Below are 18,295 nucleotides of genomic sequence, written 5' to 3'. Positions count from 1 at the left end.
TGGCCAGCATTCAGCTTCACAGAAACAGAAGTAACAGAAAAACAAGACAGCAACCAAAGCCTTCACAGCATTTTGTTCACACCTTTAAGCAATGCCTCACAATAAACCACGCCAATTTCATAGTATTTCACCATCAACTCAGGGTAGCAATTAAGAAATTACAAAATTGACATCTGCAACAACAGCAGCAAACATGAGCTCTGGGTGGAACCCAGCAGTACGCATTAATAGAGCCACTGTACAAGCCACATTTACGAAGTAATCAGCTAGCGCACACACTACTACCAATTCTTCAGGACAGTGACCCCTCCATTCATTTTCTAAACTTTTTAACAACTGTGTGGGCCTATAAAGATACTGGGGAGGGACTCTTCATTAGGGACTGTAGTGATGGCACAAGGGATAACAGCTTCAAACTTCAACAGGGAAGTTTAGGTTAGATAAAAGGAAGAAATTCTTTACTGTAAGGGTGGTGATGCACTGGCACAGGTTGCCCAAGGAAGCAGTGAATGCTCCATCGCTGTTGGTGTTCAAGGCCAACTTGGACAGAGCCTTGGGTGGCACTGTTTAATGGAAGGTGTCCCTGCCCATGGCAGGGGGGCTGGAACTGGATGATTTTAAGGTCCTTTCCAACCCTAACTATTCTATGATTCTATGCTTTTATGTGGTGAACTTAAGACACTGTGTTACCTTCTTCCTTGAGCCTTTCAGATAGGTCTAGAGTGAGCAAAAAAAACTTTCAGAGCAAAGCAACCTTACACACACAACCTTGAGAAGCAAAGGTGCTTCTCTTTCCAGCATTTCCTTGTTCAGGCTTTCAGTGTTTCTATAGCCCAGGAAGGGAATTGTCCATGTTCCACTCTAAAGGGTATCTCATTTTGGATTCAAGGAGTAAGTGGAGCATTAAGTGAAAAATTAGTGCCACAGATGGTCTCCAGCAATTGAGAAAAATTACAAACACTTGTTTCATGTTTTAATTTTGAAATTCACATGACAGGCAGTTAATAGCAGGTCAGCCATGTTGCTCATCCTTGGGAAGTAAACTTGGTAAGGTAAAGCTGTGCATCTTCAGAGCACACTTAAAAACTCACATGTGCCAGATTTCTGCATGACAAGCGGTCAGTGAATATACACACCTGAATTTTTTTTAGATTACTCTTACATGAATCCAAAACCATGCCAATAAAAGTGCTGTATCCATCAATTAATAAAATACTTTAAATATACAGCTCAACAGTAAAAAAAATACTGCTACATTGATGTTTCAACACGTTGAAAATCTGGATGTTTGGGAACACTCCTGCAGCTAGCTATATGGCAGTGGCTTAAGAGTTTTGAAGAGAATGTGTTTATGGTGAACCTGGTGTGCAAAACACTGTAAAGTCCATTTTATCATTTTTATCCGTTTTCTTTGTATCTTTACCATCTTACCAATGAAATCAGTTGATGTTCAAATATTTTCTTAACTCATCCTACAGTGGCTAGTCAAATGCCACTGAGAGTTAATGGCCATTTCATAACTAATGCCTTTCTGTTGTTCAGCTAGTCTCAAATTATATGTATTTACAAATTGCCTATTTTCCTTAAATCCCATGATTCTCAATTTTACCTATAAGCACAAAAAGGATACAAAATTTTCAGCAAAAGTGTCTAGAATTTTAAATTATTAAACAGCAAGCTACAGTGGACACAAATGTTGGTTTTTCAGTAATTCCCAACACAGGATTTGGATTTTTACCTTTGTCATTTCAGAAGTATCATCTTTACTGTTTCACAGTATACTACCAATGTAACTACTGACTCAGTTTGAAGAGCATGGAAATGGATAAGTAAAAGTCATTGACTCAGTACTGTCATGGAAACAGAGTATTGGCTGATGGGCCAAATGCAAAGACCTTGTTAACCAAGAGCTCATAAATCATGGTAAAGTGTCCAGTGAAGAACTACAGATACCAGCATATAGCAATCTCATTTACAAACACTCACTAGCATAAAAAAAACACTGCAAAGGTGCACAACAAGATTAGAAACCTGGGCATAAAGTATGGGACTCTTTAAAAAAGCAGACTAAATGATTCATCTTACAAGCAATGAGGAGAGTGTATGTACTACAACCAGTGAGTGCTCTGTCCAATGAACTACCTCATTAACATTGCTATTATCAGCAATTCTTTCTTCAGTGTGCCATACTAAATTCAGCAATTTTTACATATATATACACTTGTGTGTTTGTGCATGTGTATCTGTATATAAAAACACCCCCAACCCCACCACAATTTATTATAATACAGAAGATAATGTATTATGAGGAAAAGATACTCAACTCCTGGCTTTTAGTATTACCTTCCCTTTTTTTCTTAACTATTGATAAACAAGCAGTCACTTTGCTATTGCTTCATTTAACATATAATAATAGACAAGGGAGTTGAAAAGAACAGCCCTCCATAGGTCACCAAGCTCTTGTCTTTAAGATACCTGTTTAAAGTTTCCCTTAGGAATGTGAATAGGGAACGTGACATCAAAAATTGAAAACATCACCATTTGGATGACAGTTTTAATGCAGACAGACTAGGTAAAACAACTCTGGTGGCAACACAGTTTTAAACATACTAAACAGAAACAGTCCAACGGTCGTAAAAGTACTTGTGAATATCCCAAAACATTTTGATTCCAGAACAGACCTCTACAGTTACAGGCTCTAATCCACCATCTGAGCAAACAGTGGAAGTACTACATTACTCACAGATAAGGGTTTTTTTTTACACTTTTTCATGACAAGGACACCTGTGGTCTTATTTAACCAAGAAAACATCTACATTAGGAAACAGTGGACCCCAACAATAGTGGCCTTGTACAGCAGAACAGCTGAAGCCAAGTACTTTACACCCATGCAACATGTGCTTCAAGATACTTTATTTTGTATTACGGCATACTTTGGGTCCGTTTTTGAGTACTTGCATTAACACTGAGAGAAAACCATTTTCTTGTACCTTGTTTTTGGTACAAGACCTCATTATTTTTGTTTTGTATAGCAATTTGTAAAGGTTTCTTTTGCTATGGCAGATTTATACCTTTTTTCTCCAGACAAATGACTATTCCAGCCATATGCAGGGACTCAGCTTCATAAGCCAGATCCAGTACAGGAGCAATTCATTTGCAAACAATGAAGAGCTTTGGAATTTAGCTGTAGGGCTTCAAACCAAATTTCTCCAAAGACACAGGAGGTCTCAGCTCCAAAATTCCCAAAGGCTTCTATTTCATCATGAATTTTAGAGGACTTTACAGTAATGTATGCATGTTAGGGGATTTAGCATGACAAACTCCAACACGCATACACTGCATTATTGCAAAATCAATTAAAATTCATCTAAAAAAATTTGATCAATCACTCATTTTTGCAGTTGAAAAAACAGAAGTACATCCTTCACTAACATACGGCTGGGGATTGCTCATGTGAGACCACAGAGTTTCAGGTAGTTCATCTGAAGCCTATCTCCCCTATGTTCAACACTTTCATCAGAAACAAAAACCGAGAGATAATGACCTCTTGGGGGAAGGTTGATGACCTTGATCCTGCTCTCAATAACTGTCTCAGAAATCATTTATCACGTCTTGCAAAACTACAGGTATAAGATGCACCCTGAGAATCAAAATACCATTTAACTGCTCCACTGAAGAGCTCTTTCTCCCTAGAAGACCTAATGACAGACTTTTTTTTTCCCGTGAGTAAAGATACCAGCTAAAATTGTGATTCTTCCTCTGTCAGGGTAAAATTAGGGGAAGGAGGTGGAGAGAAAGGGGATCACATTTTAGTTTTATTCCACTGATGCTGCTGCCTGTCACTAAAAGATGAAGGGCTGAAATCCCATCAGTCTGGATTTGCAGATCTGAGGATGAAGAATTAGTATTTTTCTGTTTTTACAGAAAACTCCTTGATGTATGGCTCCGTTATTGAATGCTAACAGCTGCAGTTTAAATTACAAATGAGGTTCTATTAGCATAACCCATACTTGCTTTCTATTTAAAAATATAGTTTTAGCCAAAATTGTGTCAGTTCAGAACCTACACGTTTTGAGTTGTTGCTACAGATAAAGGAGAGAAGCGACTTTATGTTTCACTACCACAAAATATGAGGTCTAGAACAGCAAAACCATTAAAGAATACTTGTAAGACACTATTGATATCTCCTTCAACAGAAGGGACAAGAAGCTATTGAACAGTCCTTACCAATGATGTAGAAAAGAAAGCCTTAAACAGGCAGCAATGTGGATGAAGGAAAAAAAAAGTGTCTTTTATAGATGTCTCTACAAACCGATTTTCTAAGTTAAGTTTATTAAAAAAGCCCTAAATTGCATTGTGGAAAAACTGTTTAATTAGCTTTGGTTTCCATCATGGCTATTTTCATCAAAATACACTACGCAACAGATGGTTTCTGCTCTTATGCTTTGCAACTGCACTGTTTGTGCAACTACTGTCTTGCCCCTGAAAAGCTGTTTGTGTTTAATGTATCTTGTACCGATGGTTTTAACATATTCCTATGTTTTAACACATAAAAATATGCTGGTTTTCTGACATATACGTGTATCAGCATATCAGCACTCATGAAATTGTTACTCTAAATGGCCAGGTTCCAACTGCACTGTGTTTGCACAGTATTATCTTCTGTAATACTGCACAGCGCTTCAAACTGTATGATAGCAAGTGATGACAGCATTCATCCCAGGCATCTGAAGCTAACTCTTTTCATGTGAAGCAGTCAAAATCATCATTTTCATTACAGAGCACGGTCAAGGTCTGGACACAATCCTCACATATCTCACAGGATGCATGGAACTGGATGACAAATTCCAGAGACCCAGCAGCCCCAGCCAACTACTGCTGCAAACAGGCAATTTTGGATGATTTTAGGGTTCGGATGCTCATGCACTGTTCGACTGTACTAAGTCAATCTGTTTCCCTATGCCCTAACATCTCCATGTTGAAAATATTCATCCGGATACATGTAACTGAAGCTTCCTGAACTACCTGTGTGCAGCAAAGGCATAGTAACCAACACAGAGCAAAAATGATACAGTATTTCTTCATTCAGCCCACCTAGTGATTTAAGCAGTCTTAGCAGTACTCCACAGGGGTTTAGGGTGATACTTCATTCATTAAAGTTTTCTACAAAGTTCTCTGAAATCATCAGATGAAATGCAGTGTATTATTACTATTATTATTTATGTCAGGACTTGTGCCCCAAAGGATCTCACTGTGCTTTGTTAACTGTATACAAGAATCCCTTCATTAACATTCAAATGCTTCTACCTCTGAAGCATAACGCTGCAGCTGTTTACTAACGACAGTAATCCTATAAAAACATTTACTGATCTTATATGAAAAATATTGTGCTCCATTACAAATGCATGTTTCATACCATTTCCAATTCCTGAATGGCTTAACGCCAGGGAACTGCAACTGCATGCAGGGTGACACCAGAGTCTATGAAAGTGTCATTTCAGCAAAAGGCATCCGCTTAGTTGGCACCTTTATTTAGTCTATCACCCATCTTCCGCTCCCTTATACAGGAAAGATACCTCAAATCAACTTATAGGACTCCATCTCTCACAAAGTAGACAATGAAGAAAACTGACAGTCAGAATGGGGATAAGGCCCAGTTAATGGATGTGCTGAACCAAGTAATTCAGGAACCTAACCACCAAAAACACACTGGAGAAGAGAGAGCTTGTATAGGATGAAGAAATGAAGACATGCTTGTGAAATGTTTTTCTTCCTCTCTTGCCTGCTTTGTGACTTGAGACAAGATACATATAAGTACATATAAGTAGTTTTAGAAGAACTATCAATACATATTTATACTTTCTAAAAATGCCTGCAACAATCAAACCATCTTTTCCCTTTTCCCTGCTTGAAACTTCAGTTTGCCTTTAAATTTTGAGTTAGACCAACAGTACGATGAGAACTTGATTCCCTATGTACATGGAAAGGGAATGACCCCATGTGGAATTTCCTATTATTGAAATTATTTAGATTCCTGTGCTTTGCACAATATTTGCTCTGTTAATTTTGATGCAGTCTGTCTCTTTAATGTATATTCCTCAGGTTTCTATACTCACATTCACTTACTGGACCCAGATATTCTCAGATCCTTGGGATCTACTCAGTTTGAAACCTCTAACAAGGTCAAAACAAAATGTCAATCATAAAGTAAAATTTGTAGTTCAATACAAATACGCACAGTTCTTCACTACTCAAACATCCTCTGTTTAGTGGCACCTTGGCTGAACTGCCCTTTTCGTTTTCTCAGAACTAGGGTCTTTTTGGTGGATTTTTGTGATAATGCGTAAAATGCCATTCAAAGCTAAACATTCTTAAAGTAGCAGAAGGGTAGGAATATTACAAATCCAACTCAAATAAAGCCAGACAATCGTGAAAAAAATCAAGCCTATAAAACTTGTATGAACTACGTAAGGAGCCAGCTTGTCAGCTTCAGTGAAGTTCTGAGTATTTACCAGTGAGAATCTTGGCCAGCAAGCACTGATATGACAGTGTTTCTAAGGGAAATATTTTGTTCCTGTTTACAGCACACAGCTTACTGAGATACAAACACTGGTCAACACTGTTTTGTGCAAATATGAGGGAGAAAGAGAAAAGACCTAGATATCATTAACATGAGATTACTTCCCTTCCTAAGTACTTTCTTCAGGCCAATTTGCAAGTGCTCTTTTTAAAAACAAATACATTGTTTCCTTGTGTTGAATGTAGATTTCAGGAGTCAGGCTTTCTCTGTAGTTTTACACTACTATATATGTGCTCTGCTACTATGCAATACTCGACGAAATGTATCACATTTTAAATAACAATGAAAAAAGTGAAACAAAATGAAAGATACATTGCAGATATTAAAAACAAAATTTAAAGTGAAAGAAAACATTTATATACCCCAATGAGGTTAATCAGTCCTGTTTCTCCTACAACAGGACAAGTGTAATAATGAGACTATCTTCGAAGCATGTTCTACTGCTGTCCGTACTTTCATCACAGTGATGTTAAAACACAGATGAAGTAAGTCTAGGTAAGTTTATCAGTGCAAGGGAATGAGTCAAATACATGGTGATTAGCCTCAAAAAGACATCTAATAATAAGTTACACTATAATTTCTTTCTTACATACCTATATTTTAACTAAAAAGCAAACAGAAACAACATACATTCCTTCTAATGCCTTTTATATGTGTTCAACTATTCCATGGAAATAAAGTGCTCCCCACATACACCCCCTATCCATGAACCCTGGAACTGAGGAAGGTAGTATGTTATCAGCTTATGGTAGGTCATGTAGTTGCCATTACTCAAATACAGTTTAAATTACTAAAGAAATCTACAGTGCTTCATTACAAATGGAAAACAGCATTTCATCACAATCATCTCGTTTAATAGAGCACATTATCAATATTAGTTGATAGTAGAGCAATCTTTTACAAATTGGAAAGTCACCAAGATGCCTGCTTTAAAAAATGAAATTTAAATCTATTATAAAAATTAGCTGAAAAAGCATTTTCGTGTTATATTAGCACTCGATTTTTTCAGTCTTTTATTGCAAGCTGTAATAAATATACCTTCTACTATCTTATTAGACATTAAATAACAACAGAGTTAAAATATTTGCATTTTTCAACCTAGAGACAAAATATAAGACGAAAAACTTGAAATCTATTAATACTTCATAGTTAATATTAAAATGGCATTTGAAGAGCATTTTTTAATGGTTACGTACAGAGTGTAAGCAACATGGAAAATGTCCTTTTAATAAGCTCATATGTATCATCATAACCACAAAGAAATAATACAAAGATGAATTTTGTTTACTCATGTGAGAACAGGACGTTTTTGTCAATGTCAGCAGTAACATTCTTGCCTCACATTATGTCACTAGATGGAATTTATCTGCCTTAACATTTAAAAGAAAAGTTAGATGTCTAAATTTGTGATGGTCACCTTAAGCTTCTTTTCTTGTCAGTGACAAGAAACAGGCATCTCCAAAGGATGAATCATCTCATTTTAAGACAGACAAAAAAAAGAGGCTATGGGAATTCTCCCCTGGAAGCCTCCATCTCTCTTCATTGACTACAGAAGTCTACAGTGACCAGCTCAGATTTACTACACCTATCTTTTTAGATGGCTAACATCAGAGGAAATTAATCCCACTCTTGACATCCTTCTGAAAGAGTACATGGGAAAAGTAAGCGTAAGATGCAGAAAAACAGAATTCTCAACAAGCATAAAAATCAGAATACGCTGTCCCGGAAAAATTCAAAAAACAAGACCCTTTTGTGACAATAACAGGGGATCAGTACATTTGAAACGTCATGCAGTCTTTAATCTCCAAGCCAGGATGGGCTCAATCATTTTTTAGGAGATTAAGAATACAGAGAGAATATTTTCAGAATATGCTGACAAAGTAATATGCCTCTTCTGATTATGAGTAAGCAGCAATTTTCAAAAGCTTATAATTCAGTGCAATAAGGACAGACGTTCAGCAGCATGGCAAAAAGCACATCTTATAACCCATTAAAGCTTCACCTTCAAATTTGAAGTCCTTGCTCAAAGCAAAGCAGAGAGATCCTAGAGCTTTTTTCAGATCTTTTTTTTTTTCCATTTTCAGAAATGATACACCCATCTCACAGAAGCTTTTGCAAAGACATTCTGCCCATAGCAAAAACCATGGACAGAAAATGTCTGCCAAACTAACCAAAGTCAAAATTCAAGACAACCAGCTTTTAAAGAGAGAGATGCTTTTCCCTAAGTGTTCCAAAAGACAAGGAAAAGCCCCTGAATCACGCATTTGTAGAAGATAGAAGACTTAATTGTGAAGTATCATTGTACATTTGCCCAGTTTTCACATGTTTACATTGGCATCCACTTGAATTATAGATTATCCCAGAATGGCCATTTGCAGGTACCTCAAAGCAGAGTTCATAATGGAATTGTTAGACCTCTTTAAAGGTCTCATTGACCTCTGACAAGACTATAGGAAGACATCCATTTCTATTGTGGATTAATAGATCTCTCTTCCAAGGCTTTGTCCTTAGTTTTGTCTTTTTTTTTTTCCCCTGCAAACACAAAATTGTACTAAAAATGTACCTTCTTTTCCATGGATCAAGTGAAAAAGATGCTCATTTTAAACATCTAAAATTCCCATCATATGACTGTCCACATCACGTGAATTATGGTGCTAATTCATAGCTAAAATATATTTTCACAGACTTCAATGTGATTTTTGTAGTTATATTCACAAGTCTTTAAATATAATTTAACACATTTTAGAAAGCTCACAACTTCTGCCATCTCTCATCTTTAGCCAAAACTTAAGTAAAAGCCTAAACTGAACAGCTAAATACATCAAAATTGGAAAAATAAAAATATAGAAAAATCACTAAATAAAATAGCAGAATCTTGTCTGATTTTGTTTACCCATAAATATTCCCAGAATCACAGAACAGCTGAGATTAGAAGGGACCTCAGGAGATCATCTAGTCTAAACCCCTGCTCCAGCAGGGTCAGATGCAGCAGGCTGCTTGTCACCATGTCCGTGAACACGTCTCCCTATGGATGGAGACTCTACAGCCTGTCTGGGCAATTTGCTCCAGTGTCTGACCATCCTCAAGGTAAGAATGTTTTATGTATTATGTTTAAATGAAGCTTTCTGTATTCAATTTGTAGTCATTGCCTCTCATCATGTCACTGGGCACCAATGAAAAAATTCTGTCTCTGTCTTTACACCCTCCCATCAGGTATTTAATGTGAAAATGAAATGCTATTCAGTATTTTGCTGTTCAGGAGAGGCAAGAATTTTGTGCTTAAATTAGTCCAACCACTAATCATATGACATCACCCAACCCACACATGATGCTTGGTGCTATACAAAATCAAGCTAGCGTTTTTAAGATTCAGAAATCATGTATGTATATATGAATTATACAGCATCATGCCTACACTGTAAATTACTATAGGATGCCTGCTTACCTGCTAGCCATTTGTGACCATTTCCTGGTTTTGGAGATCTGACTTTTAATTTGCAACGGATATAAAACACCCTGCACGACCACAGTGTGAAATGTACAACAAAACACTAGCTCCCCATTAGATAATAAGCTAGGGTGCTTCACACAAGTTTTTCCACCCTTAAAAATGGCAAAGCACTAAAAATATCTACAAGGTCTGAGACTATAGCTTACCAAGCACTTTAAGCTGTACAAACTAGCACAGCTGCCAAAAGAAGCTATCATGCACTCCTCCACACTTTTGGCTGCTAATTCCCACCACTATCACCCTTTGTACCAGTCACAGCCCTTGGACAGCCATATGGGAGAAGGCTGGGATAAACCCAGCTGAAAATGAAACTGCAGAAATAATTAGTTATTTTCAGCCAGAACCATTCTGCAAATTTATGAACAGCTACACATGCTGAGGGAGAATGACAATACAGGGAGGGGAAAAGAAACTGGCACTGCTTCTTACACAGATGTGCCAGGTTAAAATGAATACTTAGGCTGAACTAAGTGGTCAATGGAGAGACAGAAGCTACTCAGTGCGTAATACTGAATTCCCTAGGCACTACTTTTAGGACAAGTTGGACTGGCTTCTAGAGATGTCTGCTTCTGTCCCGATGGCAAATGGAATCTAGGATGACTAACTGAGACTTAGCTGCTTAGTTTCTATGTATCTAAATTAACTCAGATCTAGATGAATAGAAAATGGTTGAAAAACATGTCTGTGACTCTTAGAGCACTTCATTCCCATTAACAATTGCCACCTGGGGAGGGAAAAAGAAAAGTAGCATAGCTTACCATCACACAAAAACAGGAGGAGTACGTATTTTCTGTATGCTCCACAAATTTATTCCTAAACCGTATTTTACATCTATAAGCAATATGTTTCAATGACATGGTCCTGTATTCCTCCCACAGAGCATATGAAGAGCATATAAATCCACAGCAGAAACAGCCACAGCCACAGTTAGGTTATAAATCACTTACATTTCTTTGGAGTCACTCAGTCACCTTGCTGTGCTGTTGGAAGGGACGGTCTTTTCCTTTTTGCTCAAACTGGTTCTCCTTCCAGAAGAGTCTATCACCTCTACAGCAGATAAGGACAAAAGGTCCTTAACTTTCACTCAAAATTATCTAGGGATAAGAAGAGAAAGGAACACAGTAAGTGCAAGCATCCATATTGTGTTTTATAGCAAGGTATTACAATCACCTCTTTGAAACACACTTTGGGGGCCATTTTTACACACATGTACTATGTACCCTGGAAGAAATCCCACACATTTTATATGTTTCTTACCTTTTTTGTTTGAAACATGTAAAGTAGTCACTACTCCTAAAATAGTCACCTGCTCCACTCCTGAGATTCCCAGCAACAAGACTGTACTATTTTAAAACCTGGAAGGGTACAAATTATAGAATCATAGAACAGTTAGGGTTGGAAAGGACCTTAAGACCATCAAGTTCCAACCACCCTGCCATGGGTAGGGACACCTCACACTAAACCATGTCACCCAAGGCTCTGTCCAACCTGGCCCTGAACACTGCCAGGGATGGAGCATTCACAGCTTCCCTGGGCAACCCATTCCAGTGCCTCACCACCCTAACAGGAAAGAACTTCTTCCTTAGATCCAATCTAAACTTCCCCTGTTTAAGTTTTAACCCGCTACCCTTATCCTATCACTACAGTCTCTAATGAAGAGTCCCTCCCCAGCATCCCTATAGGCTGCCTTCAGATACTGGAAGGCTGCTATGAGGTCTCCACGCAGCCTTCTCTTCTCCAGGTTGAGCAGCCCCAAAAGGTTTGGGCTCATCCAGGATTTGAACCTGGGACCTCTCGCTCCCTAAGCGAGAATCATACCGCTAGACAAACAAGACAATTTGCTATTACTGATTGTCTATTTTTCACCACCAAGGAATTTTGAATACTTTTGGAAGGGCTCAAGCAGGCAATCACAATTTGATGAACACAGATTTACTGGAAACCATCTTGGCTCCCCATTATTGATAAATACTCTAATCTGAACCTTCTCTTAAACAAAACAGCCCTCTCTTGCACTACATCTTATTGCTCAGAGAGTCAGACCTGGCGTTTATGATGGATAGGTCCATGAAAACTCACCAGTCAGAGTAAAAACTATAAACAATGTCAAAAATTACTGGGAAAGGAATAAGGAACAAAGCGTAACACATCATCTGCCACTGTATTAATCACCGTCTTTAAAAGCCTGCTCTACTTTGGTGTCCAGCACAGAACACTCAACCCAACAGAACTAATTAGCGAAGGTTCAGAGAAGAAAATTGTACATAATCAAAGGTTTAGAATGGTTTCCATATGAGGCACGCCACAACTGTGAGGCAGCTTAAGGAAGGGCTGTATAGAAGACAGGAGACTACAAAAGCCTGAAGAAGATGGAGAGGCTGCACAGACATCATCTGTTCCCTATCCCTTTAACTCAGGGAACTGCCTAGTAAAACTCAAGTTCCAAAGAAAAAGCAGGAATCTGTCCTCCACAAAATGGGTAACAGACCTGTAGACTTCCTCCCAAGGATGCTTCTGATGCAAGGAGTTTTCATGAGTCAAAAAAGAGAGCGAATGTATCCTTGGAAGAGAGACTTCACCAGAGACAAAAGATGGCCTATGTGAACCACCGGTCTGAACCAGGATGACAATCGTATCTCCTTGTATATTCATTTATGCTAGTGCTAATTCAACAGATTCTAAGATCCATTTTACACTGATATATTCACTACACAAGAACCGCAATCACTGCATTTGGTACACAGGCAGTCTGGTCTGACTTGCATTGGAAGTACAGGCTAGATCCTTTTCAACTGCAATGAAAATTCTCATGGTTCTCTGTATTTTACTACATGCTTAATAAACGTGATTGACTTTTTAAAAATAGCATCACCATGGAAAAAAAAAAGAAAACATCAAATGAGGTAGCAAAGTCTTACTGTACAGCAGCAGTAGCCTTCCTCTCCCCAGTCCACAGTCCCAAAGCAGCCAGGGCAGAGGGCTACAAAGCAAGGTTCTGCTTCTCAAGTTGTTCGCTGGTCTCATGTGTTTGAGTCTGTAACTTCATCCATGTGTTCCCAGTCAGTACCACACATACAAATGCAGGTCAGCATCTCCATGTCCCAAGTTTCATCTCAAAGCAAACCTTAAAAATCATATACTTTGTGTTCCAATATCTTCTCTTTTACTTTAATCTCTAGGATACAGCAGTGTTTCTGATTTATTTTGGGTAAGTGCAGATCAATTAAAATTCCTCCAGGGAAGCCTTCTGAACCAGCAGAAAGTGAATGACTGTCATCAGGAACAAACACTTTTTGCTGTCATGGACTGCCATGTCTCTTTTGAGCAAAAGCTATGTTAATTAATTCTATCCATACCCACCAGGTGTACCAAAGGAATATAAGCAGTCCTTTCTGCTGTCTTGCTAGATACAGATCTTTGCGTCTGTAAACTGAGTATCCCTATATGGAGACTTATGCATTGGCACACTATATGAAGAAGCAGTCTGTACTAGCACAAAAACATAACAGGACAAAAATAACTTTGTTCAGACATCAGTATGCAACCAAAGTCCCTTTTGCAAGATGCACAAATTAATACCCTAACGTTCCACCCAAAAACCAGAGATTTTCCACTCCATCTACACACAGACCTATTTATTATCTATCTTTTTAGACCCTAAAGTGAGGAATCTGAATTACTGATACTTTTTTTGGTCAGCTTGATATATTGGATCAAAATGTGTTTACTGTTCTGTCTATTCCCCCTCATCACTTCTATGCTCTGCAAAAGAAGAGGCTGCTATGATGTTTGCTGTTCTGCTTGCTTCTGCAGCTCAAATGGCTACACTGAGGATGAAAGAAAATTCACTGTACAGCATGCTAATGAACAAAGACCCATGCACTGCTGGCCTATAGCAACATTTTAGGCCACCTCTCCCTTCTACCATTTGTCCAACTTTCTGTTTAGAATGTAAAATCTTAAGGGTAAGAATATAATCCATCCAGCTCAAAAGGAATCCAAGTTCTGTTTGACATCCTCCACGTCACTGTGATACTAACTATAAATAAGTGCAAGCTGTAGCAAACAAGAACCGAATGTCTCAGAATTGATGCATGAGCAATGACAAGCTCCTTGCAAAACTGCAAGCTTTAGAGAAGTGGATTCCAGGTATACCACAGCAGATAAAACGCTAGCGCAGGATAAACCCTCTAAAAACTATCTGATAGCAGTAATAACAACAACACAGAATTATCATTGCCAGTATTTCAGTGGTAAGAAAGAATGCCATGAGAACAGATATTAGAAGACAACTACTGTCTGACAACCTACTGGTTGCCAAATACAAGCTGTGATTCTCGCTCTTTCCATACATGGCTTCAAGTTACACGATTTGGCTCTCTCACACAAGAGCACAGAAAGGGGCAAAAACTGATATGCAATTACTTCAGTTGCAAGTGCTGGGAATCGAGAGTTACCCAAAAAATTGTGTAAACTAAGAATGCTTTTCCAACCACTTGTTATATAATCCCATATGAAGGTTAAATGAGCATTCATGCCTGCTTTAAAAATTTATTCCATATATTCCCTAATTCAATTATACCCCTGGTGGAAATCTACTTATATCATAGTACATATCAAAGATACAGGAAGAAATTTTTACATGAAGAATTTCTTAGCTTGTTTTTTATTTCTGGAACAGCATAATGATACAAGTAACCAATGAGATTAAAGACATAAACATATTCCAGAGTACACTTGTATCAATTCAGGGTATTAAAAGCTATGCCTGTGTGCAGGCTCACATCATTTCCATAAGTTACCTAAGACACAAAGTAAAAGCCATATATAGAAATGTGCTCTTATTAGCATTATTGTTATGTGACTTTTTTGGCAATTCATAAAGCCACAGCTGCATTACAAAGTCATCCCAAACAGGTATTGATAAGATACTTTCTCTCATGACTGCCACATATTTTTAGAGGCTGTTACATAAAAATGTGTTACAGTGTTCGAGGACTATACAAGCAAGTTTCTCAATTATTTTAGGATTATGTATCTTATTTACAAAAAATCCAATGGCTCAGGTCCCTGACTGAATATGCCATAAAATTCCATTTTAAGAATCCTGTTAATTTTACTTTGAATATCTGTAGCCTATTGCATGAAACTAAGCAAAAGACTAGAGCAGGATCTGGCCTGAAATTATACTGCATAAACAATGAAGGACTAGATTGGAGTTTTAGTTTGCGATTGAGTAGCATTTGCTCTCGTATGTAATTGTATAGCCTAATGTAGTATTACAATCATGTGTCTTTAGTACACTGTTTATCTAAAAGCCTTTACCAAGAAACCTTATCTCACAAAAACATAAAACTCACAAAACCAATCACTGCTTTGCTAGTGAACGCTGAAACCTCCGTTAAGAAAGATGTATTAAAATCCTGCCACAAAAGACACAAATATATCTGTGCAAATGTCCTCCCCAGCCGATCTCTGGTACCATTGTCCTAATTTGGAAAAAAGATAATGAGTAAACAACAGATGAGTTACAATGTAAATAATTCAAGAAGTAAAGGTGTTGCACTTCAAAATACCCTAAATGTTGTGCTGCTCAACTGAAAGAAGCTGTTTGGTTTGTCTGCAACTTAAGGAAGTTTATTGTGCTGTTATTAAAGAAACAATACTTCAGAAAACATCAGAGTTGGTACTACTTCCTTTCTCTTACATAATAAAAAGAGAAAGGACAAATTATGCATCTACAGGTAAAATGGCCTTTCTAGTACAAGAGCCAATGCATTGGTCCCATTAAGATAAATAATAATCATGCCTATTCTTTGATATAAATCTCCTTCAGGACCTGAAAAAAACCACTAAAATTTGTAATATTTTAAAATCTAGTCCCCTCACCAGTTGCATACTGAACTCTTCAAATCTTCTGGATCTGGATCAACATTAAAAGTTAGAGAAATACTGCTTGTTTCTCTTGCAGATTTATTCAATATTTATTCAAAATATATTGAACAGAAATACAACCTTAAACTGAATTGCAGGAGGATGGACTGGCATGAAAACAAAGGTAAGACCTGTGTCTAAGCAATTGCTTGCATGGTTAGCTGTTCTACCATCCTAAAGTAAATGCTATATACAAGAGAGATGACAGAAGACACAGGCTACCTAGCTCCATCAGGCAATCTGCCAACAAAGATACAATGCTGGATTCAGGGCAACCAGATGAAATAATCGGTGAACAGTTGTTAAAGTAACATCTAAGCTTGGGAAGGTCAAACAGATATCAGTAAACTTGCATAGTACTTGTGGCAAATATGTCTGTTTTTCTCCAGCCATCCCCACTGGGAAGAGTGCCACCTCCTTTATCAGATATTCCTTCCAGCTCTATCTGCCCTTCTCTTTCCAATGCTAGGCCACCATTCAACACAGGCATATAGCACGATCTGAAGAGACGAATACTGAGCGCTTCGGTGTGATTCCAGACATGCAGCACCACACACAATTAAGGCAGGCAGGGCTCTGAAATCAACACCATCACTGACACAACAACAGCAGGAATTCAAGTTTTGGTTTTTAATCCACCTCATTTCTAAATGGTTTTGATCCCAATTACCTGACAGAAGATCACTCAAACACACAGTACTGCTACAGTGCTGCAGGAGGCTAGCAGGTGCACTCCTAGACTGGGGGATGCAGAAGGTTTTTGTGGAGGGAGAGATGTGACAAATACTGTAAAACTCCATTTGCCTTTTTTTTCCCCTATCTCTCCTTTCACTCTTTTCTTTTTCTCCCACTCTCAGTTTTGCTGAAAACACACTCCTCTCTTTCAGCCCTGCAAGAAACACAACACGTGAATGGAGCCAGCAGGGACAGGAGCACAAGAGGCGAGCATTCAGTGACAGCCAAGATGCCTCCTTGTCACCTTAGGCAATGCCTGGGCACAGAAGGGCTTAGATGGGATGGAGCGAGGTCAGCGATGCTAAAGTCAAAAGCACAACGGCATGAGGTTTGTAAAACAGTCTGTGATTGATAAAACTCTGGAGACTCTAACAGGACTAACAGTAGGAGCATATGTTTATTTGAGGGATGATTTAAATTGTTACACAAAAGAAGGAAGACCTAATCTAAAGATGTGAACACCACTGTGCCTGAATGGATTTGCTCATGTGGACGTATTTGCCTGCTCTTGTGTGCTGTAAACGGGATGACATCCTTGGGACATCTTCAAATCCAGTATTTCCCTTCTGAGCTTTGGCAAATTGGGATGTAATTATATGTTCAGATACACTGTGGAGTTTTCTAGGGGAGCCTGATTTATTTTATTGTCATTGTTACACTGGCTGGTACATGCTTATTTCACAAACCAGTGCAAGTTACCTTTCTGAGTAATTGTTACTTGTCTTGTCTACTTCATTTCACACATGCACAGCATAGCGGCCTAGAACAGGTAAAGGCAAGGATTTCCAGAAAGGATACAGCAGCACAACAACATAAAGTGCTCCAAACTGGGGCTGAAGCAGCCCTAACTTCCCTCACCTTCCTCTTCAGCTGCAGACTTTGGCTCCTTCCTTGTGCTTACTTGAAAACTTGTGCAACTGCAAAGTGAGACAGATCAGGGAGTCCAACTATTTGAAAACAGTCCTGCAAAACAAGTTATCAACTTTTGACCAAAATGGGGACATCCCTGCCACAGCAAGAGGAGTGGGGATATATGGCCTGGATAAAGGTGGGACATACAACTGTGAGGTGGCTTGGCTCGCACTGCTGAGAAGCTCACCCTGTGCGTCCTGGGGTGCAGACTGATGAACCCTTCATCCAGTGGCAGAGGCACCACATCCTCCTTCCCAGCACTGGCAACTGAGCTGTGCCAGGGCACCTGTGCATGGAGCTACATGATCAGCCATGCCATGGAAGTCATCTAGATTAAATTTCTACCTTGCAGACCCGCAAACCAATGTATGAGCATCTTCAGAGGTATGGCAATGAGGGAAAGGAACCAAAAGATGCTTAAGCCACTACTACTACTAAAGAAGCATTTACCACCCCATGATCTGATTAGCTATGGACTCCGGCAGTCAAAAGCTATCAGGTATCACTGCAGTCTACCAAGTGGCACTGTCCCCAGCTGCCTCCCCCTCCACTTATCTCCAGCCTACAAAGACTCACTACAAACAAGTGCGAAACCCCACACTTCATATGAGATGGCGGTGCAG

The 18,295-nt window shown here is 38.6% G+C and overlaps 1 protein-coding gene across 6 annotated transcripts in view; it reads right to left on the bottom strand.

Moving 5' to 3' along the window:
* The window catches only part of FOXP2 (forkhead box P2), a 418,517-nt gene that overhangs the window by 341,181 nt on the left and 59,041 nt on the right, over positions 1–18,295 (bottom strand). For all 6 annotated transcript variants that reach the window (XM_062609597.1, XM_062609588.1, XM_062609592.1 and 3 more), the window contains exon 2: positions 11,039–11,185. The gene's annotated coding sequence lies outside the window, so the exon portion shown is untranslated. The remainder of the gene's footprint in view (positions 1–11,038; positions 11,186–18,295) is intronic.

Source organism: Pezoporus occidentalis, unplaced genomic scaffold, assembly GCF_034315485.1.
Source record: "Pezoporus occidentalis ecotype Australia unplaced genomic scaffold, CSIRO_AGI_Poc_V1 ctg14, whole genome shotgun sequence".
Taxonomy (NCBI): domain Eukaryota; kingdom Metazoa; phylum Chordata; class Aves; order Psittaciformes; family Psittacidae; genus Pezoporus; species Pezoporus occidentalis.
The sequence above is the reverse complement of the archived record's forward strand: the minus strand, read 5'-3'. Positions and strand labels throughout refer to the sequence as shown.